Raw genomic sequence first — 26,259 nt, forward strand, 5'->3', positions numbered from 1 at the left:
TAAAAACTTGAAAGCCAAAACGTTATGATCAGAAGAAAAAATTTCTTAGAATAAAAGATGTGACTATACACTTCACAAGAGAGGAGGGTTTCTCTGACCGGTTGCATCAGATCCAGCTCCAAGAAGCCATGAGAGTAAAGCTTTAGCCCTGTAGCATCCTGTAGTAGCCCTGTAGAATCTGGGTGCCCACCCAGATTTCCACTGGTGAGGGGGATGGGGGCACAAAGGGGAGGAAAGCACAAGCATAACTCCTCCAGCTACTGGGAGTGTTGGCTGCTAAAGGCTGAATCTATCCCCTTTCCCCAGAGGAGGACCACATCCATTGACTGGTTGGTGACCTGATACAAAGTCCCAGCCACCATGCCTCAATTTGGGACAACTCCAAAGATCCATCCCAGCTTCTGAGCTCTCTTGGGATCAGCTGGGGCTTTTGCTGTTCCTGCTCAGCTGTTCCCTCTGCTCAACCTGCTTCCTTCACTTAGAGCTGTCCATACCAAGAGCACTCCTCAGTAGAACCTCTGCATACACATCTCCATCTAGAGCCTGTTTCTCAGAAACCTGATCTAAGAGAACTTCCAGAAAACAGCAGGTCCCACCAGGGCCTGATTGTTAATATGATAAGAATGACTGGAATAGGGCGCCTGGGTGGCTCAGTGGGTTAAGCCGCTGCCTTCGGCTCAGGTCATGATCTCAGAGTCCTGGGATCGAGTCCCACATCGGGCTCTCTGCTCAGCAGGGAGCCTGCTTCCCTCTCTCTCTCTCTGCCTGCCTCTCTGTCTACGTGTGATCTCTGTCTGTCAAATAAATAAATAAAATCTTTAAAAAAAAAAAAAAGAATGACTGGAATAAGTTGAAGAAGCCAGGAATTCAGCCAAGTGGGAGGACTTGCAACAGCTTTACAAGTCTTAGGAAGGCGAGAAGCACATTGAGGAGGGCGGGGAGTGTTGGGGTATAAGTTCAGGGACGAGTGAGCAAGCACTGATAGATGTGGGCAGATAAAGTCTGCTAGGTATGGCGGGTGAGGAATGAACAAATCCAGTTTAAATTACCCTAGCAAGCTAGTTGTTTAACCACAATCCTAAAATGAAACAGATTTTCTAGTGCCTGCTAGAAATCCGCAACAGTGGTCTCAGGGGTGTAGATTACAAAGCCACAAGGTTAGAAGCTTCAAGATAAAATTTGCCCCTAACTGAGGCAAACAGAGAAATGTTGGAATTGCCCCTCAGGATACCCGTAAAGACTCTGATTACAGTGAGCATTCAACAGGAGTTAATATCTTTTTCCCATTAAATCCAGGTGCCAGCCAGAATCTCTGATAATCCCTGAAATTACTATTGACACATATCTACCTACACATCATCATTTCACACCAGTCTGACAACATGTATGGGAGGCACCAACACTACCACCTCCATGGCTGGATTATGAAACCACAACCATTTAGCTAATTGTACCCCTAAAGTTTTCCAAATCCAATATCTAAAGCATGTGAATATTTTTATCTTCTGTCCCCAACTCAGGTGTTACACACAACACAGGCTGGTCCAGTGATATCCCAGGACCCACATGATTGAAATCTACTTGTCCAGTTGGGACTATAGCCCTTCATAGCCCCCGGCTGCCGTAAGTTTCCAAGGTAGACAAAAGGCAGAACCCTGAGAGAGTGTGGAAAAGCAGGAAATATACAGGCAAAGCTATCAGATTCTGTCAATTAACTTAAAACCAACCAACTCAAGACAATCAAAAACATTAAAATCAAATACCCTTTAACCCCCACTTCCAGAAATTTACCACAGAGTTACTTGTACATATGTGTCTAAGAATATTAAGCAAGGATAGTGGCTCTTTGTGTCACCAAGATGTCAGACAATATAATGTGAGCCACAACCCCTTATACTGAGATTCTCTCCAAAGCAACCACTGGTAAAATTAGCAAATTTTATTGAAAGATTTGTGGGTCACAGGCAAGGATCACAACATTTACAGCAAACAGCTTAGCTCACATTTTATTTGTTCTTGTTCTTAAGTCAACCCGTCTAGGAAAAATACACTATATTTTCCTTCACTTCTGTACTTATGATACTTCTGATACCAGATGTGTGGGCTTTTTTTCCCACATCAACCAATTTTCTGAACCAGCTAGGTGACCTCCAACTCCCCGCAGTTCTGACACTCTAGCTGGACTTAGCATCAGACCCCACAAATTAAGGTTTCCACAAGACTACCCTCATTTTAGATGCCAATCTTAAGTACCAGGCTGTTACCAGCACTTCTGACCAACCAGCTGTAAAGCAGAGTTCCCGTGACCCTCTCCTCAGGTTCAATAATTCACTAAGATGGCTCACAGAACCCAGGAAATGCTTACTGATAATTATTAGTTTATTATATAATAAGCGATATGATAAAATTTACAGAGGAACAACCAGATGAAGAGGTACATACCTGACACAAGATCCAGAAGAGTCCCAAGCAGGGGAGCTTCTGTCCTTCTGGAGTTGAAGTGCGCCACCCTCCCAGCACATAAATGTGTTCACCAACCCAGATGCTCTCTTAATGCCATAGTACACATAATGGGTTAGTCAAGGTATTAGCTAAGCTGCTATAACAAAAGACCTAAATATACACTGGCTTTGATAAGACAGAAATTCATTTCTCTGTCACCCACCAACCTGGAAGGGAGAGGGAGGTCTGCTTTCCTCATATCATGTAGCTCCCAAATGGGTTCCAATGATTGTCACTGCCCAGCCAGTGAAAAGGATGAGAGTTAGAATCCAGTGTCACTGAGAAGATAATCCAAAAGTCGCACACATCACTTCTGCCCACAACCCCCTAATTCAAATTTGTCACAGGTCCATAGCTAGCTGTAGCCGAGAAACTAGGTGACCAGCAAAGCCTCCAGAACGTGCTTTTACTGAAGGGAAGAGAAGGAAGTGGATACTGCGGAGAGCTAACGGTCTCTGAAGACCAATTAATACATAGAGAACTATAACTGAATCCCCGGTCCTTTTGGACCCAGAGACTTCTTTTTTAATCACATCAAAGTGCCTCTCTGAACACCTGAAAAAACTTTCTTTCCTTGGCATCTGTAATTTACCTCTGACTGTTCTTGCTGAGACTTTAGGTCCCTTTAGGGTCCCTTTAGGGTCCCTTTAGGTTTGAGGAGGAGGATCCCAGTCCCTCACCCTCTATTCTGTCCTCCCTCCCCCATGACTGCCACTAGCTCCTCAAGTACAAAATTATTCTGCGGTTTTCCTATACCCCGCTCACACCTTTGTAAATAGTCCTTCTAACAAACTATCTGTAAAGTCCTCGCTTTGAGTGCACCATCTGTTTCCTGCCAGAACCTTGACTGATTCTCTTCATTCATGGCCCACCCCGCAGGGCAATGTCAGACAAGGCTTTCAGGCTCATCAGAGTGACATAACTACAAAACTCAGAAATGTCCCCTGCTAACATTGACCTGCTTCCTCAACAGAAGCTCCAAGGGGGCTGTGACCCTCTCTTTGATTATTTAATCTTAAAGCCCAGTGTAATGTCTGGCACATAGTAGGCTCACTAAATACTAGGTACGAATAAACACTGATTCCAATCACAGTAGTTTCACAACAAATGTGTGTCTGACGATTAACTGAACAGCTCCAAACAAAGCTGTTTAGAGAGCTTTAAACAGTTCCTTATGAAGCCACAGAGAATTTTTTTTAGGAGAAAATGCTGAGCAGTACGTACTTTATTTAGCTCTGATGTTACTATAAGCTCAAATCCTCTTGCACCTTTATAGGTTTTAATACTTCCTGTCATTGCAACATGTTCACCAGAATTTTCAGTCCCCCTTCGTAATGCTTTGAAGTGCAGTATGATTGAAAATCTGCAGTTTGAACTTGAACAAAGTTCTCAGTAAACAGATTGCAGACAATTTCCTTTAAATGTGCTCTTGGAAACTAGGAATACATTAAGCACATCAGAACAAGAAATTTACCAAGAAAAAGACATGAGATTCGTATTTTCAATCTGAAGCAAATACTACCATATTTCATTATGGCTAAGACGTCATTGATCTTTAGATATCCCACTGTGTACCACTAAAAGGGAGAAAATGGTACCAGTTAAACTCTGATACAAAGCTTTCTTATCACTTAGAATTATTTTTTACGTATGGAATAAGGTCTTGTAGACTTATTTAGTCATAGATTTTCATTGTACATCACAATGCTCTTTCCATTCATTTCGGCAATTAGAATGACTTTTGTTTCAATGCCAAATCATACTGAAATTATTTTGAAGACATTGTAAATGGCAATTAAATGCATATAACTCAATTAAAGTGACAGCAATATGAACAGCTATGACCAGATTCCTGCAACCACATCACAACTGCAACTCAGATACCATCAACTGTAAGACGCAACTTGATTTCAGAGATGTTAAAATGGGAGGGCACGGGTAGTAAGTATTGGAATCAATGAAGTGTGAGACTTGCCCAAAAGCAAGATTCAAGGGCTAAGTCCCATATTTTATTGATTGAATCATTTGTAAATCTGTGCTAGGGATGGATGGAGGGGGGCTATAGGGAGGGGGGCAAAGAACAAGGATTGGGTCAGGGAAACAACAATTAGAAAATGCAAGTATTCTCAAGTTTCAAATTCATCTTTAGCAAGTCACTTTACAAAGTTGTTTTTCTTTTCAAAAATCACTCACTAAATATTACACATTAAATATTTGCTAGTTAATGATGGCTTAAATTGAGGTTGAAAACTGAAGAATGATCCAGTGAATTAATCAATAGAGAAACAAGTCTAGATAACAGAATTATCCAAAATATCCCAGGAGGAAATGTTTCATATATTCAAATGCCAACCTAGGTGTTTACAGCATTAACCCTCAAAAAGATAAAAAAAATCTGTATCTGCATCCTTATGAAGTCTCTCATTTTACTTCATTTTGAACTACAAAGTTTTGTAACTGCCTCTCTCTGATCTTAGCTCTTCTCTGAGAAGATTCAGTTTTCTTAAGTAATCAATGACCCAGTAAAGACACCGGAAATTATTTTGGCAGGACACAAAATCTTTTTTTTTCCAGGCAATTACTTAAAACATAAAGGGGAAAACAATCTCTTATCAAGAGCAGACCAATAGTTCAAGAAAACTTTATCCTTTCAACACAGAGAAAGCCAAATTCTAATTTTGCACTAGCTTACTTTTGATATTAAAATTCATTTAACTTACTTAAATTCACTCTAATGTTAGCTAACTTGACTACACATCAAATTTCTTTCCACAGATCCTTTTCCACAAACCTACAAGTATCTTTTTTTACATTCAGATTTTGTCCTATGTGTTTCCTCTTTTCCCATCTGAAATAACCAATATTACTTTGGGACAAAATTACTCTATTTTCCCTCAATGGAGATGCATTTCTTTTTCTCAGACATTCTTTTAACAAAAACACATATCCTACTTTCCTTGCATATGGAGGTATTTCCCTTACTATTCCTAAAAGTTTTGATTACATATATTAGAATTTTTAACCCTTAGAAAGTTTGAAGGTCCAGTGAAAACTGAGACGTAATCAGCTATATTTGTCTTTTACATTAGCATTCTGTAGCTTGGTAAATTTATAAATATATTTTATAATATCTAGATACATATGATCGTGGCACAAAACATACAAATATACCCAAGTATCTTTAGTTTCTCTGTATAAAGAGGCCAAAAGTAGATAAACTTACATTCAGTAATTAATGTTTCAGCATTTTATCTTATTTAGAAATGATCTATACGTTTAATGACTATCATTTAACTTAGCAAAAACTTAGCAAAACTTTAAAGTTTCAGGTTACCAAAAAGATTTGAAGAAACTATTTTAAAAATTCACTTAAGAACTTTATCCCACTTACATCTATTCAATTACTCATTCTCAGCAGTTATGCTTAGATTATTTATAAAGATTATTATAAAATCTTATAAAATTACTTTCAAAAATTCGTAGCAAGTTACTTTCCTCACTAACAAGTTCTGTAACAGAGATAACATGAATTTGTTTGACTAGAAAACTCAGGAGGAATAAAAGTTGTATGTCTACCTTACTTAAAGAAATGTCTATTTCAGGGCGCCTGGGTGGCTCAGTGGGTTAAGCCGCTGCCTTCAGCTCAGGTCATGATCTCAGGGTCCTGGGATTGAGCCCCGCGTCGGGCTCTCTGCTCAGCAGGGAGCCTGCTTCCCTCTCTCTCTCTGTCTGCCTCTCCATCTACTTGTGATTTCTCTCTGTCAAATAAATAAATAAATAAAATCTTAAAAAAAAAAAATCTTATAGAAATGTCTATTTCAATTAGACTAGTTTACAAACATAAACTAGTTTATTTATCAAAGATTATGTCAGAGCACATGAACCTGAAAAGCATTTGGGCTAGTTTTTATTTTATTTCTAGGCACTTTATGAATCCTTAACACATAGAAGAGCTTAATTTTCTTTAGGCCAATTAAATAGACCTCTTTTACAAATTAATTTTGGTACTACTACCTAGAAGTAGAAAATACCACAGAAGTTCACTTCAGAGCGCATTTGTAATAGATGATAGAGAGACCGATACACATAAACATACAGACATGCAAATAGGAACCTTAACAGCTTTCATTCTAAAATTCTGCCATGAGAAGTGTATGATAATGTAAAAACTCACTAGCTTACAAAAGAGAAGTTGACATAGGTGAAGTTTATCTGCTCAGATGAATAAAGCTTGTCATTGATATTTGTGGAGAAGACACTTGAGATTTTTCATTTGCCCAAGTTCCAAAAAACTGTTTTCTCCTTTTGTTTTCCTTCTAACAAGAATTACCTCACTGAAGTTTGCAGACCAGATAGAACACTGACCTCTCAAAGGTACAAGGAAAGAATACGAGTTCCTCCAAGGAGGACTTCTATTCTCTAAGGCCAGAATTTTTACAATACCTACAAACAGGTATCTGAGACAAATAAATGAGGTTACTTGTTAGAAAGGATAGGTGGACCTTGGATTGTTTTTAGAGCTGCATTTCTAGTCTTACAAAGATTTATAGGGTAAGGATAGTTGCTTCTAATTCTTCAAAGACTTGGGGGTGGCAGCCTAAATGATATCAAAGGACTGACACACCTATCCACCTATGTTGGGAAGCAAAACATTTCTTCCCTTCTGGGTACATTTAGATTAGGGAAAAGGCCTTTAAAAAAAATTCCTATCAGGGTCTAAATATCGCTTCCAATTTGGTCAAATTTCTAATCATAGAGTCATTAACTCCTTTCAGATATCTTGCCAGGTTTCATCTGGGACGTTCAGTAAATATTTCTGGCATTATTAAACAACCCGATGGACCCAAGAGGAGGCCTCAAAGAGGAGGCAAATGATATTTGATTTTCCTCTCTTTACCAGGTCCTACAGACAGAGATCTCAGAGAGCTGAATCTGATAAAAATTCTCATCCTTTGCCAACATCTGCAGGTTTTTCCAGGATCCTATCTCCAGGCTCCAAGTGGGATCTAAAGTAGAGAGTGTAGCTCCGGTATCTACCAGAATAGGGCAAAGTTTTTCATTAATTTTAATTTTAGTTTCCCTTTGGCTGTGAAAGGGAATTACTGGTAGCCATTTACCAGAGAAACTCTGGGAACCCAATCAAGTCAGGGAAGGTCCCTGTGGGAGCCCTCTTTCAAGGGTAGAAATGAGGGTGTCTGTCAGGCCATTAACTTAGCAGACTTGCAGCAATGGTCATATAGTCTTTTCAGAGGGGAAAAACAATTTAGACAGGACTAAGATGAGTATTCACCAAAAGGAGGATAGAAGGGAGCAGTGGCAGTTACATTAGTCTTACAGCCCTTTGTTTTGGGCACCTCTTGTGTCTTTAATTTTTTCATTACTTTTTATAACAAATCTTTCAATTAAGCTATTTTAGAATTTTAAAGACTTTTGGAGATTTCTGCATGGCAACTGAAATTGGTATCTGATTCTCTTTGTTTGATTTGAGAGTCCTTGCTTTCAAGTACACTTTTTTTTTTTTTTAAGATTTTTATTTATTTATTTGACAGAGAGAGAGAGAGAGAGACAGCAGGAGAGGGAATAAAAGCAGGGGGAGTGAGAGAGGGAGAAGCAGGCTTCCCACTAAGCAGAGAGGGCATCATACCCTGAGCCAAAGGCAGATGCTAAGTGACTGAGCGACCAGGTACCTCTCAAGTATACTTCTTAAATGTCTCTAATTGGAACATTCCCCATAATGACCATTGTAATTTGGTTGTTTTTAGTGATTTTACCATTTTTTTGGTAGCTATTTCTAGCTTCTGGGACAATAGTTTTTAGACAAAAAAATTAAGCAGGGGTGCCAGAAGGTAGCATGCTCAACTCTTTAGAGTATAAGGATCCCATTTTTATTATGATTATTATTATTTTAGTTAAGTCTTTAGGTCTCTCAGAGCCAAACTAATACCTAGAAGGGATATGCCTCTGGGTTGGAAGTTATGTGATGTTTTGCAGTGTACCTTGGAGCATGGGAAGTTTCCTGAGGTTGGCAGGTAACCTAGTGTCAATCTAATCCATCTGTGACCAACTTACCTAAGAGTCTTGAAATTAGATGGCAAGCTATATTATACAGCTTTTATTTATTTTTTTTAAAGATTTTATTTATTTGACAGAGAGAGATCACAAGCAGGCAGAGAGTCAGGCAGAGAGAGAGGAGGAAGCAGGCTCCCTGCTGAGCAGAGAGCCCGATGCAGGGGTCGATCCCAGGACTCTGAGATCATGACCTGAGCCGAAGGCAGCGGCTTAGCCCACTGAGCCACCCAGGCACCTTTATTATACAGCTTTTAAATGTTTGATCCATGGTTATCAATTCTGCAGCTTTTTCCCCCCTTTTAGGAAGTTTCTGAGATTCCCAGTGACAATAGCCTACCTACACAAAACGGAACAAACAAGCAGGTGCACAGTAACACGCCAGCAGTAACCAGAGAGATGCTACTGAAGGCTGGCCCTCTAGGCCCCATGTGTACCACCAGTGATTCTCACCATGGAACTGGGAATTGGGGAAAAGAATGGACCAACAGAATGGGGATTGTGGGTTGTCTCCAAACAAACAGGGAACTTGAAATGCCACCAGCAATCTCTAACACGGAACTAGAGACTCCAATCAAATGGAGAACTGGCTAGAAAGCCAATGAAATCAGAAGCTTAAGGTAAAGAGAACAGAGCTCAGAACCAAGAGGAGCTTAGCCCCGGCCCTCAGGTATGGTGAGAAAGAGAACTCAGAGAGTTCACGGGTACCACATCTGTGTTTCTTACTGTTCCTGAGGCAACAGAAGTTCACTTCAGAGCCCACTGACATTGCCACCAAATCTGTTAACTAAATTCAGTTAAATAAATTGAAGATCTACTTGGCTTTATTGAATGATAATGAATGGGGCAGCAAACAGAAAGGAGCTCTGAGGAGCCGTACAAAATGGAAAGCTTTCATAGACAAGAATGGGGGAAGGATCAGGGAACAAGGAAAAAGTTGATTATTTCAGACAGGTTCACCTGTGGGGTATAGAAGGATTCTATTGGGCAGATAACCTCATTAGTATTGACCATGTAATTCCAGATTGACTAGTTGAAGGCTACATTCCTCAGAAAGGCTGAAACTGCAGTCAGGTTAGGTAAGAAGTCTTGGTTTGCTGACATGGAGCTTAACACAAGTGACTCCATTTTGGGCCTGGTGTCTCTTTTTTCACACCTTAAATATTATATTTTAAATATGTAATTAAATTAATAATAAAGTATTATGAGTAAACATTGGACAATTTCCTCTATATTCCTAGACCTCTGTATATTCAAGTTGATGAAAATAAGGCTTCTCATTATAAAAAATGGAAACATTACATTCAACATTGCCTTGTATTTGAACACATGAATTTTGTCCTGTTAACAGGATAATTTTCCATATTCTTTAGTTCTCCTGGTCCGGTTAAACACCCTTCCCCCTTGAAAAAGTTAATAAAGACTCTAAAGATAATGGGCATGAAATGATTAAACAGGAAAACTCTTAAGTGACTGCAGTTAAATCCGCCTCGATTTATCCCAGCATCTAATTTATCATAGCACAGAACTTGCCAAATGAGAAATGGTTTCAAGTCCAACCCAGGCCAGAAGTTTCTCTTCCCACCAAAATAAGCAAGTACCTAACCTTCTCCGTAAGCCCCAGTGTGGGAGAGACACTCATTCAACCATTGACCAAATGCCCTCTGTGGGTGAGATGCTGGTCCAGATGTTGCAGATACAAGAATGAAGAGGAAAGACTTGCCTCTGCCCTCCTGGCACCTTAGTATGGGGGACACATTCCAGACACACCAGACACACAATGAATTATCTAATTGCACTACAGGCTGAACTAGGAGAGCATTTTGTAGGGGGTGGTCACAAGCTCATGGGCTTCTGGTCCTGAACAACCAGAAAACAGTACGAGGAGCTGGGACACCACATCTGCCTAGAACTTAGGGCTCTAGCATTATTTCTGAAAGTAAAAAGAGAGAGAGAAAACCCTTTCCAGGCCTAGACAAAAGGCGTTTAGCCACACACAGGGACGCAGGCCCAACAGCCTTTCCTCAGTTAATAAGGACTGTGTTATTTGAGCTCTAAACGGAGCATTTTTGCAGTAGGAGATGTTCAATTAGTAGTAGAAAAAGAAAAGGCCCCTGATAGATTCAAGCAACCATTCCAGTGCGAACTGGTGCAGGATAAGAGTGGCATGGGACATTCTGAAAAGGTCAGCAGACAAAACACAGAACCTGGCTAACAAAAGAGGAGAATAGGCACCCAGCAGAAACCCTTCTCTTAGGCACACAGCTAAAGGTTTCACCAAGTCCCCAGCAGCGAAGAATTATAAATTAATAGCAGAACCACACTGTAAGGTATTTGTAGTTGTTTTATATAAAATGGTGCTTACATTTAGTGCAGAGTAAGTTAGATCGAGGTCTTCTTCCACGTGTGGGCTTTGGTGTTCTTAATTAATGCCTTTATTAACTATAAAATTCCAAACTAATGAACCCTCCAGGGACTGTTCCAGGCATATTCAGGGAAAAAGCCTGACAATGATGGCCCAGATTCTGGTGCCTTGAAGGAGTGGACTAGGTAAGCACCGTCCCCTACCCTACATAATGCTCCCTTAATAAGCTGAGTGAGCAGCATGTTACAATTACTTAGATATTTTTTCAACTAGTGCTCTAGAAGAAACAGAAGATGGATTAAATCAAAGGTTTTCAGTGCTACCAACTGCTCAGGAGAAATGTGTCACTTTCTAGATCAGAAAAAAAAAAAAGATACTGTAGACTTAAAGCTATTTTGGTCTTCTCTTTGTGCTCCCTCTGTTTCTGATTAACATAATATTTTTCACATGCCCTAGTGGCCTTTTGAGTACATACAAAGTTCCCTGACGTTACTCAGCTCTCCAGTCCTCTATTCTCCTGCAAATTCACCTATATAAGGCTTTTTTTTTTTCCCTTTCTCATTCTGTTCCTATTTTGCAAAATAAAAGGAACAACAACTCCCCCTACACACAGAACCCAGGCCCTATGGTTGCACCAGAAGGGGTAGAGGCTAGATGGCCTCGTATAACTTTTCCATCACTAATTCCTGATCTGATGCCAATGGCACCCCCCATGATCCTACCTGAAACAATCTGCTGTTTGAATGTTTTCACTGTCCTCTCCAATGCCCTCAGCAATTCATATTCATAAAGAGTCAGATTAAATGTTTATAACTGTTGATCTGGACTCTCGAATTCCATCTCTGACTCTACTCATGATTTCTTTTCAAGGGCAGATTTTTACCTCAGTAAAGATAGTGATGCCTCTCTAATGGTAGGAGCAATTATTAAGAAACCAGGCCAAGAGTCTCCTGGATAGCTCAGTTGTTAAGCAGCATCTGCCTTTGGCTCAGGTCATGATCTTAGGGTCCTAGGATCAAACCCCACATGGGGCTTCCTGCTCAGCAGGAAGCCTGCTTCTCCCTCTCCGACTCCCCCTGCTTATGTTCCCTCTCTCACTGTGTCTCTCTCTGTGTCAAATAAATAAAGATAATCTTAAAAAAAAAAAGAAGAAGAATGAAAGAAAGAAAGAGAGAAAGAAACCAGGTCAAAATCTCTCCAACACAAAGTAAAATATCTGGTGAGTTTAGTAAATTCAGGGCAAAGTACAACAAGAGAATCATTCATTCATTAAGCACATATTTATGGATTACATATTTATATCTTGTAGGAAATTGTTGGAGAAAGTCATCAAGAGGTTGACCACAAGTTGACCAGCAAGCTGGACCCAACCGAAGGTTTCCACCTACTCCCCTATCCTTACAACATGTGTTCTGCTTGCCTTTCCCACTCCCAGAAGCTGCTCCGAGGATACACCCCTGAGATAGAAACACGGTGTTGAAACTGTCTGGACCAGATACATGACTGAACCCAGTTAAGGCCTCCTGCATATGTGACTGAACCCCATTAAGTCTTTATATAAACTATATATATAAACTTTTAAGATTCTGGAAGGCAGGTGTGGAAATCTACTTGTCTTGCGGCTGTCCAAGACAAGCCTCATAAGCAAGCCCTTGCATATTAAATCTGCCACCTACCAGTCTGGAATGGTCTGCCTCTTTTTTTAATCTCTCATTGTCCTCCACATATGGGGGCTACTTTCAGATTATACTCAAGGAGGTTGTGAACTAAAAGAAAGACACAAAAGTAGATATTATGTATGCTCAAGAAACTTAAGATCTAGTAGAGGAGATAAAACAAAAACATTTTCAAAAGTATGAGTACTTAAGGGGCCAAAGAAGTTCAGAGGAGGGAAAGAATTAAAAATTTTTTTTGAGATTTTATTTTTTATTTATTTGACAGAGAGATCACAAGTAGGCAGAGTGGCAGGCAAAGAGAGAAGGGGAAGCAGGCTCCCCGCTGAGCAGAGAGCCTGACAGACAAGGGGCTCAATCCCAGGACCCTGGGATCATGACCTGAGCCAAAGGCAGAGGCAGAGGCTCTGACCCACCCAGAGCCACCCAGGCACCCCGAATTAAAACTTTTTTGGAAGGGCGCTTAGCTGGCTCAGGAAGTGGAACACGTGACTCCTGAACTCGGGATTCTGAGTTGGCGCCCCACATTGGGTATAAAGATTACTTAAAAATAAAAGCTTTAAACAAAAATTTTTAAAAAATAAATACAGAGGCAGAATAAATAACTAAATAAAATTTAAGGAAATAAAATCATTTTTTAAAAAAACTTTCTTGTACTTGCTTTTCTAATTTTTTTTGGTCGGTTCATACTGGCCTAGAGCGGAATAGGTCACTCCAAAATAGGAGTTCAGGACACAATATCCCAAGATATGCCACTTTGGTATACTGATTATTTTGAACTGCAAGCACATGAAAAACAACAAAAGCAGGAGAGGCTTTCTCTAAATTCTCTTTATCTGCTTAAAGACAGATTCTCCAAAAGGACCTCCATTGTTAAAGATCCCCTGCCAGGCAGTTTTATCAACCTAGGAAGATTGATTCTTATCACAGGCCACAAGACTAGATGAAATTTGTCACAAATTTACCATACCTCCCATGTGTTCTTCTAAGGCCCCATTCATCTTTCCTAAAATTATTTACTCTCCCCTAAGAGACCTGCATCTCCTTTCCTCTTTCCCTATGAAGATTGCACTTAAGTTTGAATTCTAAGCCACCTTGGGAGATCACTCATCTTTCCTTATGTATACGTGCGTGTATACCTTATGTATACGTGGGAGACACCCACGTATACATAAGGTATACATGTTAATAAACTTCTGTTTCTTTTTCCCTTGTTAATTTGTCTCTTATTAAGGGGTCTCTGCCAAGAACTCAGAAGGGTAAAGGGAAAATTATTTTTCCTCCCCTAAGGCCCAAACGTGCCAAAGTCAATCCAAACTAATTCAATAGTCATCAAAGTCATGAAATACAAAGAGTTTGCTGTGAAGGCAACAAGCATCATGATGGACAACAGTAGCCAACACTAACATTTATTGAGCACTTGCTCTGTGCCTAATACTATGCTAAGCACTTCATATACATTACGTGTTTTAATCCTCCCCCAAACCCTAAGAAGTAGGTAAAGTTGCCATCCATGTTTTACAGATGAAGTGAAAGGAGGTTCAGACAGGCTGAGTAATTTAATTAAGATAGACGACAATCCAAGAATTTTAAAATACTCAACGCTGGGGCACCTGGGTGGCTCAGTGAGTTAAGCATCTGCCTTCAGTTCAGGTCATGATCTCAGGGTCCTGAGATGGAGCCCGAGGTTGGGCTCCCTGCTCAGTGGGGAACCTGCTTCTCCCTCTCCCTCTGCCTGTTGCTTCCCTACTTGTGTGCTCTCTTGCTCTGTCAAATAATTAAATAAAATCTTTTTAAAAATGTTTTTAAAAAAATTACTCAACCCTGTCTCTCCAAATCTTTACCACTACCTATACTGCCCCTTCTTTACCAGTAAAAAAGTTATATTGAAAAGAAAAAAACTTCTTCTCTATCTTCTTATGTTTGTAACTGGGGCCTGCAAATTAAGCTGGCATGTGGCAAATTAAGGGGGAAAAAAGTGAGATTTGTATTTATGTATATACACAGGAATTCATACACACAAAAAAAGGCTCAAGGAGGGGGGCACCTGGGTAGCTCAGTCAGTTAAGCATCTGCCTTCAGCTCAGGTTATGATCCCAGGGTCCTGGGATGGAGCCCCATGTCAGGCTCCCTGCTCAGCAGGAGGCTACTTCTTCTTTTCCTTCCTTCTTGTGCTCTTTCTCACTATCTCTGCCACCATCTGTTTCTCTCTCTCAAATAAACAAATAAAATCTTAAAAAAAGAAAAAAAAGATTCAAGGAGGCGGTTAAAATGGGGATAGGAAAGACTAGAAGAGAGAGAATAAATGACTTCCAAGAAGGGGGCAGAAAAGGTACTTAAAAAAACTTAAAAGACTTTTTTTTTAAGATTTTATTTATTTATTTGACAGAGAGAGATCATAAGGAAGCAGAGAGGCAGGCAGAAAGAGAGGAGAAGCAGGCTCCCCATGGAGCAGAGAGCCCAACATGGGGCTCGATCCCAGGACCCTGAGATCATGACCTGAGCCGAAGGCAGAGGCTTAACCCACTGAGCCACCCAGGCGCCCCCATAAAAGATTTTTTGAAAGATAAATGAGACCCTAAGAGAATAGATGGGAAATATGATAATCTGGGTACAATGCCAACTTCTGGACTTCCCTCTCCAAAAAGAGAAGACTAGAGTTGCTCTAGGAGATTAAGACAGCTGAGTCATTTTAGGAGTTTCTGCTTTCAGGCAGATAATGGATTTCAGGACCTCAGTCTTCAGCTCAGAATAAGTCTTGTGCCAAATGGCCTACTTTTGAGTAGCATTCGGTGGTCCCTGTAAATTATAATCCATTGGAACTCAAACAGAAATACCAATGGTACAAAAGAGGATATGTTAAACACCATAAAAGGGTGATGAAAATGCAGTGAAGTCTCAGAGGAGAGAGAGAGTGCTGTACACTATACTGATTAGATCAAGAAAGACCAAATCAAAGCACAGGCAAGCAAGATGAATCTTTATAGATTTCAAGCAGAGATAAGAATTGCATCCTAGTAGGCTGAAACAACATTTTTTTCCAATAATCATAATGGTAAGGATATAGAATCTATCAAGAGTAATTAAGTAACCTAATCTGGCTGAAAAACATAGAATATTTCAAAAATTTGCATGTAACCCTTTGAACTCCTCTATTTGAAACTCTAATATAAAGGCTGATCAATAGACATATTATTATTTTGAAATTAAGAATGAGTTTTCACCAGGACTAGAACTGTTTTTACCTTTAGAAACAAAGGACCACAAATGATTTCCTGTTAAATGGTACAAAATGCCATTCAATCATAATTGATTGATCTGATTACCATGGACTCTTTGGGAGCAGAAGTCCTTAATGAGAGGGTCTGACATGTGGGGTATTGGCATCTATTGTGAGATACATCACAGGGAGTTAGTCTCTAGCACCTTTTCCCAAATATTTCTTTCTTACAAAAGTTAGTGAGACAAATGGAAAATTCTATGAAGATGATGGAGGAGGAAGCACAGGGACCCTCTCCCCATCTAGACAACAATTGCACTGCCAGAATCTGCCTGATGTAACCATTTTGGAACTCTGGAGTCTACTGAAGGCTTGCAAATTCCAGGAGAAGTTTGGATGGTAAATTGCAGTTACTTTCAGTCAATTTTATCTTAGCTCAGTAGCAGCTATCCATCTCTCATCCCCAGCCACATGGCAGGGAGCTGGGAACTTATGCTCTGGGAACAACCTGCACACAGGCTGGGGGTGCCAAGGTAGACAAAAATGACCCTATCATCCAAATATCAAGGATCTGTGCTCCAGTCACTGAGTGCTGCTTCTAATCTCAGACGTGCAGGCGAAGAGGCAGGTAGCCGTCATTGTTTCACCGCTCTTCATTGTTCGAAGTTCCTCGTCTCCCTCACTGAAGTGACTTCCAAAAAAAATGTAAAGAGCCATTGCCTCATAGCTCTGCTTTTCCCCTTTTAGGACCCAAACATTTAAAGATTAGGGCATTCAAACACAACTGCATTTCAGGATTTCAGGACATCTCGGGGGGCTCAGTAGGTTGAGCATCGGACTCTTGATTTTGGCTCAGGTCATGATCTCTGGATAGTAAGATTGAGCCCTGCATCAGGCTCCCTCAGTGGGGAGTCTGCTTGAGATTCTCTTTCTCCCTCTCCCTGTGCTCCTCCCCCGACCAAATAAATAAATAAATAAATTTTTTAAAAAACTGTATATATGGGTAAAATTAGAAAGTAATCAAGAATATCCAGGTTAAGTCTCAGAAAAGACCTGAGAAGACCTTAACTCCATATCTCAAGCTGGTCTCAGCACAGAGACAACCTACAACAATAGAATAAACAAAAATAATAACATATGGACATTGGGGAGGGTATGTGCTATGGTGAGTGCTGTGAAATGTGTAAGCCTCATGATTCACAAACCTATACCTGTGGGGCAAATATTACATTACATGTTAATAAAAATAATTTTAAAAAATAATAATAACAAAATAATAATAATAATAATAACAAGAACACCAAATCTTAGGGAAGAAGGAGAATCTGATCTCCAGAGTTACCACATAATTAGACTCACATGTCCAGTTTTTAACCCAAAGTAACAGGAGAGTATGGCTCATTTAAAGGGAGGAAAAAAAAAAAAAAAACAGAATCTATCCCTGAAAAAGCGTGGTACACATACTAGACAAATACTTTAAAATAAATATATTAAAGATGCTCCGAGAACAAAAGTAAGATGCAAAAACAGTCAACAAAATGATGTATGGACAAAATGGAAATATCCATAAAGACAAAACCTAAAAAGAAACCAAAAAGAAATTCTGGAGTTGAAAAGTACAATAGTTGAAATGAAAATTTCCCTAGAGGAACTCAAAGGTAGATTTGAGCAAGCAAAAGAATCAGTAAACTGGAGGTTGGGAAATGGAAATAATTTAACCTAAGGAACAGAAAGAAAAAACATTGCAGAAAAGTTAATAGAGCCTAAGAGATTGTGGGACATAATTAAATGGATCAACATATTCATTGTGGGACTCCCCAAAGGAGAAGAGAAAGAGAATGGGGCAGAGAGAATATTTGAAGAAATAATGTCTGAAAAACTCCAAATTTGATGGAACCATGAATATAAACATCAAAGAAGCCCAGCAAATTCCAACTAAAATGAACTCAAACAGATTCACAGGACACATTATAATCAAACTGTTGAAAGACAAAGAGAGAATTTTGAAATCAATAAAAGAAGTAACTTATCCCAGACAAGTGGGATCCTCAACAAATTTATCAGCATATTTATCAACAGAAACTTTGGACACCAGAAGGCAGTTGGCACATATATTCAAAATGATAAAAGAAAAAAGGTAAGAATTTACATCCAGGGGCACCTGGATGGCTCAGTGGGTTAAGCCTATGCCTTCGGCTCAGGTCATGGTCCTAGGGTCCTGGGATAGAGCCCCACATCGGGCTCTCTGCTCAGCGGGGAGCCTGCTTCTCTCTCTCTCTGCTTGCCTCTCTGCCTACTTGTGATCTCTCTCTGTCAAATGAATAAATAAAATCTTAAAAAAAAAAAAAGAATTTATATCCAGCAAAACTGCCCTTCAAAAGTGAAGGGGAAACTAAGATATTCCCAGATAAACAAAAGCTAAGGGAGTTCATTACCACTAGACTTGCCCTTTAAGGAATGATAAGGGAGGGGCACCTGGGTGGCTCAGTGGGTTAACCCTCTGCCTTCAGCTCGGGTCATGATCTCAGGGTCCTGGGATCAAGCCCCACATCGGGCTCTTTGCTCAGCAGGGAGCCTGCTTCCCCCCTTCTCTCTCTGCCTGCCTCTCTGCCTACTTGTGATCTATCAAATAAATAAATAAAATCTTAAAAAAAAAAAAACAAAGAAATGATAAGGGAGTTCTGCAGGGTGAAATGAAATGACACTAGATGCTAACTTGAAGCCCTCTAAAGAGATAAAGATCTCAATAAAGGTTAATACATGGGCAGTAATAAAAGCCAATATTATTGTATCAATGGTTTATAACTCCATGTTTTGTTCTGAACATGACTTAAAAGTGTAATTTTTTTTAATATCTTATTTATTTGAGAGACAGAGAGAGACAGAGAGAGAAAGATAGTGAGAGAGGGCACTAGCAGGGAGGAGAGGGAGAAGCAGACTCCCCACTGAGCAAAAAGCCCGATGTGGGGCTCAATCTCAGGACCCCAGGATCATGATGTAAGCCAAGGGCAGATGCTTAACTGACTGAGCCACCCAGGTGCTCCATAAAAAATAATTGTTTGTCTAGTTTTATTACTATTGAACTCAAATACTATTTAAACTTTGGTTTGTAACTTCATATGCATTTTCTACATAATTTAAAAGACTAGCACATACAAAGGATTAATAAATAGTTTACATTTGGGGGCACACAATGAATAAAGATGTTATTTTGTGACATTAGCAACCAAATGGTGTGGGGGAAAGCTGTAAAAGAGCAAAAAATTTGTATGTTATTGAAGTTAAGCTGGCATAAATTCAAATTCAAGTATTATAAATTTAGGATGTTAAATGTAATCCCCATGGCAACCATAAAGAAAATAGCTAGAGAATACACACAAAAGGAAATGAGGAAAAAAATTAAATACTTCACTACAAAACATTAAATAAATAAAAGAAGACAATAATGCAGAATATGAAAGACAGAAAAAGCTGTAAGTCATAGAGAAAACAAATAGCAAAATGGCAGAGGTAAGTCCCTCTTTATTGATAATTACTTTAAATGTAAAAGGGTTAAGCTCTCCAATCAAAAGAGAGAGATTAGCAGAACTGATAAAAGCAAATGATCTGACTATATGTCTTCTACAAGAAAGTCACTTTAGATTTAAAGACAAAAAGAGATAGAAAGCAAGAGGATGGAAAAAGATATTCTGTACAAATAGTAACCAATAGAAAGCAAGAGTGGCATAAATATTTATGCACCTAGGGACACCTGGGGGGCTCACTTGGTTAAGCATCTGCATTTGGCTCAGGTTATGATCCCAGAGTCCTGGGATCAAGTCCCACATAAGTCTGCCTGCTCAGTGGGGATCCTGCTGCTCTTCCTGCTTGTGCTCATTCAAGTACTCTCACTCTCTCTCTCTCCCTCTGACAAATAGATAAAAAATTTTTAAAAAGTTTATAAATATTTATGCCTCTAATGAGAGACCACCAAAATATATGAACCAAAACCTGATAGAATTGAAGGGAGAAATAGACATTTCTACAATAATAGTTGGAGACCTTAAAACCTCATCTTCAATAATTAATAGAACAGAAGACAGAAGATTAAAATAAGGAAACAGAGAACAGAACACAACATCAACTACATTTAAGACATACACAGAACACTCTACCCAATTACCACAGCATACAAATTCTTAACCAAAGAGGTGAAAGACTTATGCAATGAAAACCACAAAACATGGCTGAAAGAAATTAAAGAAGACATAAATAAATGGAAATATATCCCATGTTCATGGATTGGAAGACTTAATATAGTTGAGCAGCAATAATACCCAAAACAATCTACAGATTCAATATAATTCCTATCAAAATCCCAAAGAGTTTTTTTTTTCAAAAAAAGAAAAACCCATCTTAAAATTTATATGTACTCTGAAAGGACCCCAAAAAGTCAAAATAATTGAAGAAGAACAATGCTAGAAGACTCACATCTCCTAATTTCAAAACTTACTACAAAACTATAGTAATCAAAACAGTGTGGTAGTGGCATAAAGACATATAGACCAATGGAATAGAATAGAGAGCCCAAAAATAAACTTTCAAAAATACATAGTCAAATGAAATTCTACAAGGGTGCCAAGACAATTCAATGGGGCAAAGGACAGTCTTCAATAAATGGTATGGGAGAAATTGGACATCCACATACAAAAGAATGAAGCTGTACTCTTACCTAACACCATATTCAAAAATTCACTCAAGTGGCACCTGGGTGGCTCTGTTGGTTAAGCAACTGCCTTTGGCTCAGGTCATGAGCCCAGGGTTCTGGGATCAAGCCCCATATCAGGCTCCTTGGTCAGTGGGGAGGCTGCTTCTCCCTTTCCCTCTGCCTGCTGCTCCCCCTGCTTGTGCTCTCTCTCTCTCTGTCAAATAAACAAGTAAATATATTTAAAAATTTAACTCAAAATGGATCAAAGTCCTTCTGGGCATATACCCCCCAAAGAACTGAAAGCAGGGTCTCAATAAAGAGAAATTTGTACACCCATGTCCATTGCAACATTATTCACAATAGCTATAATCTAGAAGCAAGCCAAATGCCCATCAGCAAATGAATGGATTAGCAAAATGTGGTCTCTCCATACAACAGAATATTATCAGACTTAAGAGTAAAGGAAATTCTGACATATGCTATGACACAGATGAAACTTTGGGTCATTATGCAAAGTGAAATAAGCCCTTTACTAAAAGACAAATACAGTATGATTCCACTTATACAAAGTACTTAGAGTAATTAAGATCATAGAGACACAAAGTGGAAGGGTGGTAGCTAGCAGCTGGGAACAGGAAGGGGGGTAGTTAGTGTTTAACAGGTTCAGAATTTTGATTAACAAGATGAAAGGAGTTAAGGAAATGGAAAGGGGTGATGATTGTACAACAATAGGAATGTATTTAATACCACTGAATTATATACTTACAAATGATTAAGATAGTAAATTTTATGTTATGTGTATTTTAGCACAATAAAAAATCAGAGGAAGAAAAACAATGAACTATTTTAAAAATCTGGGTGTAAATGAGAAAAGAGTCAACATTAGCCCAACTAAGCATGCTCTTACCTCATTTATTTGTGCTCCAACAAGCTTTCTTTGGTGTCTGAGAAAAGCAGGGAATTGCAACTATGGCAAAGAAGTGCACATGGTAGGTAGCCTCTCTTCCATCCACAGCAGGAGGCTTATCTGACAATATCATTCTCATGTGTCCCTGCCATGAAATGCTTGGGGACCATGTGGCTTTCACCAATATGCAAAATAAGAGTCTTTCTTATTTTGTACTTATTTGGGGATGCTCTGTATCCCAAACACAGAGTAGATACAAAGGAAGTTCTTTAAGCTACTATAAAAGAGAAAGGCATGGTACAGTTTTAAAGCTATTGGTAATGGTGATCATCTCAGACTTTATGAACATACACCTAGAAACTTCATCTCCCAGAAACATTTGGGGGAGCATATTTTTGAGTGGTAGAGGGGTGCATGTGTATGTGTGTTTGTGTGTGTGTGTCTAATTTTATCTCTACTGCATGGATTCACACTACCTAAAACACCGCATGAAGAGACCCCAAGGAATGTTCTAGACACCAGCAGCTGCTGCTCAGTCTTGGCCTTTAATGCCTGACACGTGGAAATAATTCATGAAAACAACCAGGCAGTCTCACACCATGTAGCTCTTCAATAGCTTCTCACGGTCTTTGAGATGTAGCCAGAAAATAAGTGATCTTTTCACCTATTTTCACCTGTTCCTTGCTTATAAGGAAGGCTCCTAAGTTGCATAAATTAATTAATGAATTGCTCCAAGGACTAACGAAGATGTAGAAATGACAGTGGTTCAAAATGTGCCAGTTTGGGTTTTTGGGTGGGGGGAGTTGGTAGCATGAGAATATTCCTGGCTGAGTCAAAGGGTAGCAGTAACTACTGTCATAAATCACACTGACTTTTCCCAGGTTGTTTAAGGCAGGATGGAAATTTCAGCCAGTCAAAGCACCAGGCTGGCTCTCTGTTCCACACCTCATAAAATGAGTACAAGGTACCTTTGCAAGAAAGCAACTTGGACCATACAATGCCAGAGTCACTGGGGAAGAGAGAAAATGTGAAAAGCAAACTATAGGCTTTTAAAAAAAAAGCAAATCCAGCTCATGTTTGGATTCAACTATTTTAAAATATGATCTCTCAGCCCACTAGCTACCCCACTTGGAAGGAAACTCTTAATTTATTTCTAAGGAGTGGCAGAATTCATTAGAATCACAGTCTCCTCATCCAGCCTTATGGTTTAAGAAATTGCCCCTGGGAACTTGCCTAAAATAACTTTTTAGAGTCTGTACTTCAATAAAGAGTCTTTTGCTGAAACTTGGATCAGATGTTCATTTATTACCCTTACCTTTTAATCAATTAAAAAATACATCATAAAAGCACATTCCTTGTAAGAGGAAAAACATAGGAGCTATTCTCCTTGCTGTGCTCCCAGCACAACTTTTCTAGAATGAAAGGAAGCTGCACATGTGTACTGAGTGTTAAAAGTGTGCCTGCATCATGGGGTAGCTACATGAAATATTATTTTATTATCAGAATCAGACAGAACTCCCAGGTAGGAGGTAATAATTTCCCTTGGCAAGTGTCAGCTCCAAATGGGGGTGAGCATGGGAGTCTTTAAGGCACTGGGGAAAGGACTAGAAAATCATGCTTTTATTCAATGTTTAATACCAAAGACTTTATTTATTTGACAGACAGAGATCACAAGTAGGCAGAGAGGCAGGCAGAGAGAGAGAGAGAGAGAGAGAAGCAGTCTCCCCGCTGAGCAGGGAGCCCAATGCAGGCTCCATCCCAAGACCCTGAGATCATGACCTGAGCCGAAGGCAGAGCCTTAACCCATTGAGCCACCCAGATGGCCCTAAAACTGAACATTTTCTAAGTAAAAGGAATCACACCTTATCTTAGAGTGGGGTGATCACCAAAGTAGTTGCAGTGAGGGCTTATTCTTAAATCCCCCTTCTTGAACAAAACAAAAATATTTTAAAGCTCAAAGACTGGGAGTCCCTCACCATCTTTCCATTCTCTCTTTTTTTTTTTTTTTTTAAAGATTTCATTTATTTGTTTGAGAGAGAGAGGGCACTTGAGCATGGGGGGCGGGGAGCCAGAGGGAAAGGGAGGGGGAGTAGGCAGAGGGAGAAGCAGTCTCCCTGTGAGCAGGGAATCTTACATGGGGCTTGATCCCAGGACTCTGGGATCATGACCTGAGCCAAAGGCAGACGTTTAACCCACTGAGCAACCCAGGCACCCCAACATTTTTCTTGACACCTGGCTCTTGTGGACCCAGCCAGCTCCCAATGCCATCATTGAGACATAGGATGTCACGGTCTAGAGTCCACATTTTTCTGCCAGCCCCCACATTCACATATCCGCATACAGTCATGAAAAAAGGAAACAGCTCTTAAAATTATGTGGCTGTATCGCCCCAGGGAAGAAAGAAACAGAAAACCTAGACTATAGAGAGAAGAAAGGTGTTCTCACAGAGGCGGTTTGTTCTCCAGATCAGAATTTTCTGCTCTAAAATCAATGAGTTGGTCGCTGAACAACAACAACAAAAAAAAGCCAATTACACCAAAAACTCTTGACTGCAGTTGGAACCCCTTTTTAAAGAGGTCCTTTTAGGGGCACCTGGGTGACTCATTGGGTTAAAGCCTCTGCCTTTGGCTCAGGTCATGATCTTAGGGTCCTGGGATGGAGCCCCACATCAGGCTCTCTGCTCATCCGGGAGCCTGCTCCCCTGCCCCCCTGCCCTGGTGCCTGCCTCTCTGCTTACTTGTGATCTCTGTCAAATCAATAAATAGAATCTTTAAAAAAAAAAAAAAAAAAAAAAAAGAGGTCCTCTTAAAGCGTTGGATCTCTGGTCCATCTGAAACAGCCACATTTGTCAGGTTAGACTTCACCTGACTTTGTCCCCCAACTGGGGATTGTGAATCAGGGAACACAGAATTTCTAGGGCTCTGTCTGCGCTTGTGCTGCAACTGGAATTGGAGGCTGGGTGCCGGGGCAGGGAAGGGTTCTACTCATAGGAAGTCTGTAGTCTAGTTCAGAAGGGATAAGGAATGTGAAATAGTTCAGGCCAAATGACATATAATCAGGTGTGGCCGCCTGTGACCGCCGTGGGCATCCTGCTTCCTGCAGCTGTGTCGCAGGCTGGCTTCCTCAGAGGCAGGCTCTGAGAATTAGGGTGCAGGAGGATCCCAGAGAGTGCTCTCGGGGTCCACGCTCATCGGGGAAAGAAAAGACTCAGGCCCCAGCCAGCTGACAGAGAAGTTGGGCCGTGGGGCTGGAAGTTGAGAAACTAACACGTTCTTTCAGAACTGCCCCCACTGGGCCTTCAGCCAGCCACACCATTCCCACCAGTCACCAGCTGTGGGGTGCCCAGGTGGGGACAGAGACCTGGAGTAAAGCAGCTCCTGGAGAAGAGGCAATTCCCAGGGTGCCCCGACAGCAGGGGGCCCCTGTCTGGCATGCAGCACTCCCAGCAGCAGGGGAATAAGTTCTTACACCTGGAAGGGGGAATCTGGGCAGCACAGTGTCCACAGGAGGTTGGCTCCAGGTCCCAACAACTTCCCTTGCCCCTGGAAGAGGTCCCCATTCCCAAGAGAAGGCCCTAGCTTCCTCACCCACATCCACCCGACTGTGGGATCTAAATCACTGGCCTCACACTTACACATTCCGGTTTTTTCCAGGACTTGAAACTTGGCTTACATGCAGGAAGGAGCGGTTATTGAAGCCGAGGCAGGGGCCTCAGAGCCGAAACATTTCTGCAGCTGAGACCCCAGGAGGGTCTCTCCTCCTGGAAGCCGAGGTTTCAGCTCTACCTTCTGTTCTGTGAGGTACCTCAGGGCCTTCCCAAAAACATCCTTGTTTGGACCTGTATTCCAGAACTGGGTTTTGTTGGTTGCCAAAAAACAACCTACCCTAATTAATAAAGAGGGATTATAAGGAGGACTGAAAGAATCGGTGATTGTTTGGTTTTTAAATATGCCTAATGCCTAAACTCTCAGCCCCATGAAGGCAGGGAACCAGTCTGCCTTATTTGCTGCAGGATTCCTACTTGGGCATGGTGACCGACATGACACAGCATCTAGCAAACACTCATTCAGTGAATGGATGAAGGAAAGAGAGAGAAAGAAAGAAAAAAAGAAAGGAAGGAAGGAAGAAAGAAAATGGAGGACTTCCATGTAGGCTGGAATCATCAAAATGCTTCTTCGAAGAGATGGAACTTTCTCACAGCATTACATGGAAGGAGTTAGCTGAACAGAGGGATCCTGCCAGGAAGAAAAGAGACCTGAATAAACAGGCTAAGGAGGCCAGCTGCTTGTAGCCGAGGGTGTAGATTATAGGAGTTGAGCCGATGTGCAGACCACTGATGTCCCTGGGGAGCAGGACAGGCTTCACGTGGCGGGCGTAGAAGGACATGGCAGGTCCCATGCAAAGGATCCCTGGAGTCCTCCTCAGCTTCCTCCATATCTACTGAAAACCCACTGACAGACAAGGTAATGCCAAAACCTGTTCAAAATGTACCCCCACTGTCACTTCCGTGGAGCCAGGTTGAGAAAACTCTGACCAGAACTAGACTGAAAGCACCAAGACTTGTTACACCTTCCCTGGAGTCTACTTCCCGTCTCAGAAACTGTGGCTGCCACAGGCTCCCCCTAGGCACCCTGCGTCTCTGCCAGAAGTCAGGGCAAGAAGGAAGAGCTGATAGTGGCGTTGCTTTGCATCCTGGGAGGCACAGCCCCACAGGTAGAAGTGTGTAGGCTGAGTCAGAGATGGATCTGAGTGGCCATCTCCTGGGATTGCAATCTCTCCTGGTGGGTGGGGTCCACCCTGGGAATTAATAGTTGTTCCCATGTTCCAGTGGTACAAAGA

This window comes from Mustela erminea, chromosome 6, assembly GCF_009829155.1.
Source record: "Mustela erminea isolate mMusErm1 chromosome 6, mMusErm1.Pri, whole genome shotgun sequence".
Lineage (NCBI taxonomy): Eukaryota > Metazoa > Chordata > Mammalia > Carnivora > Mustelidae > Mustela > Mustela erminea.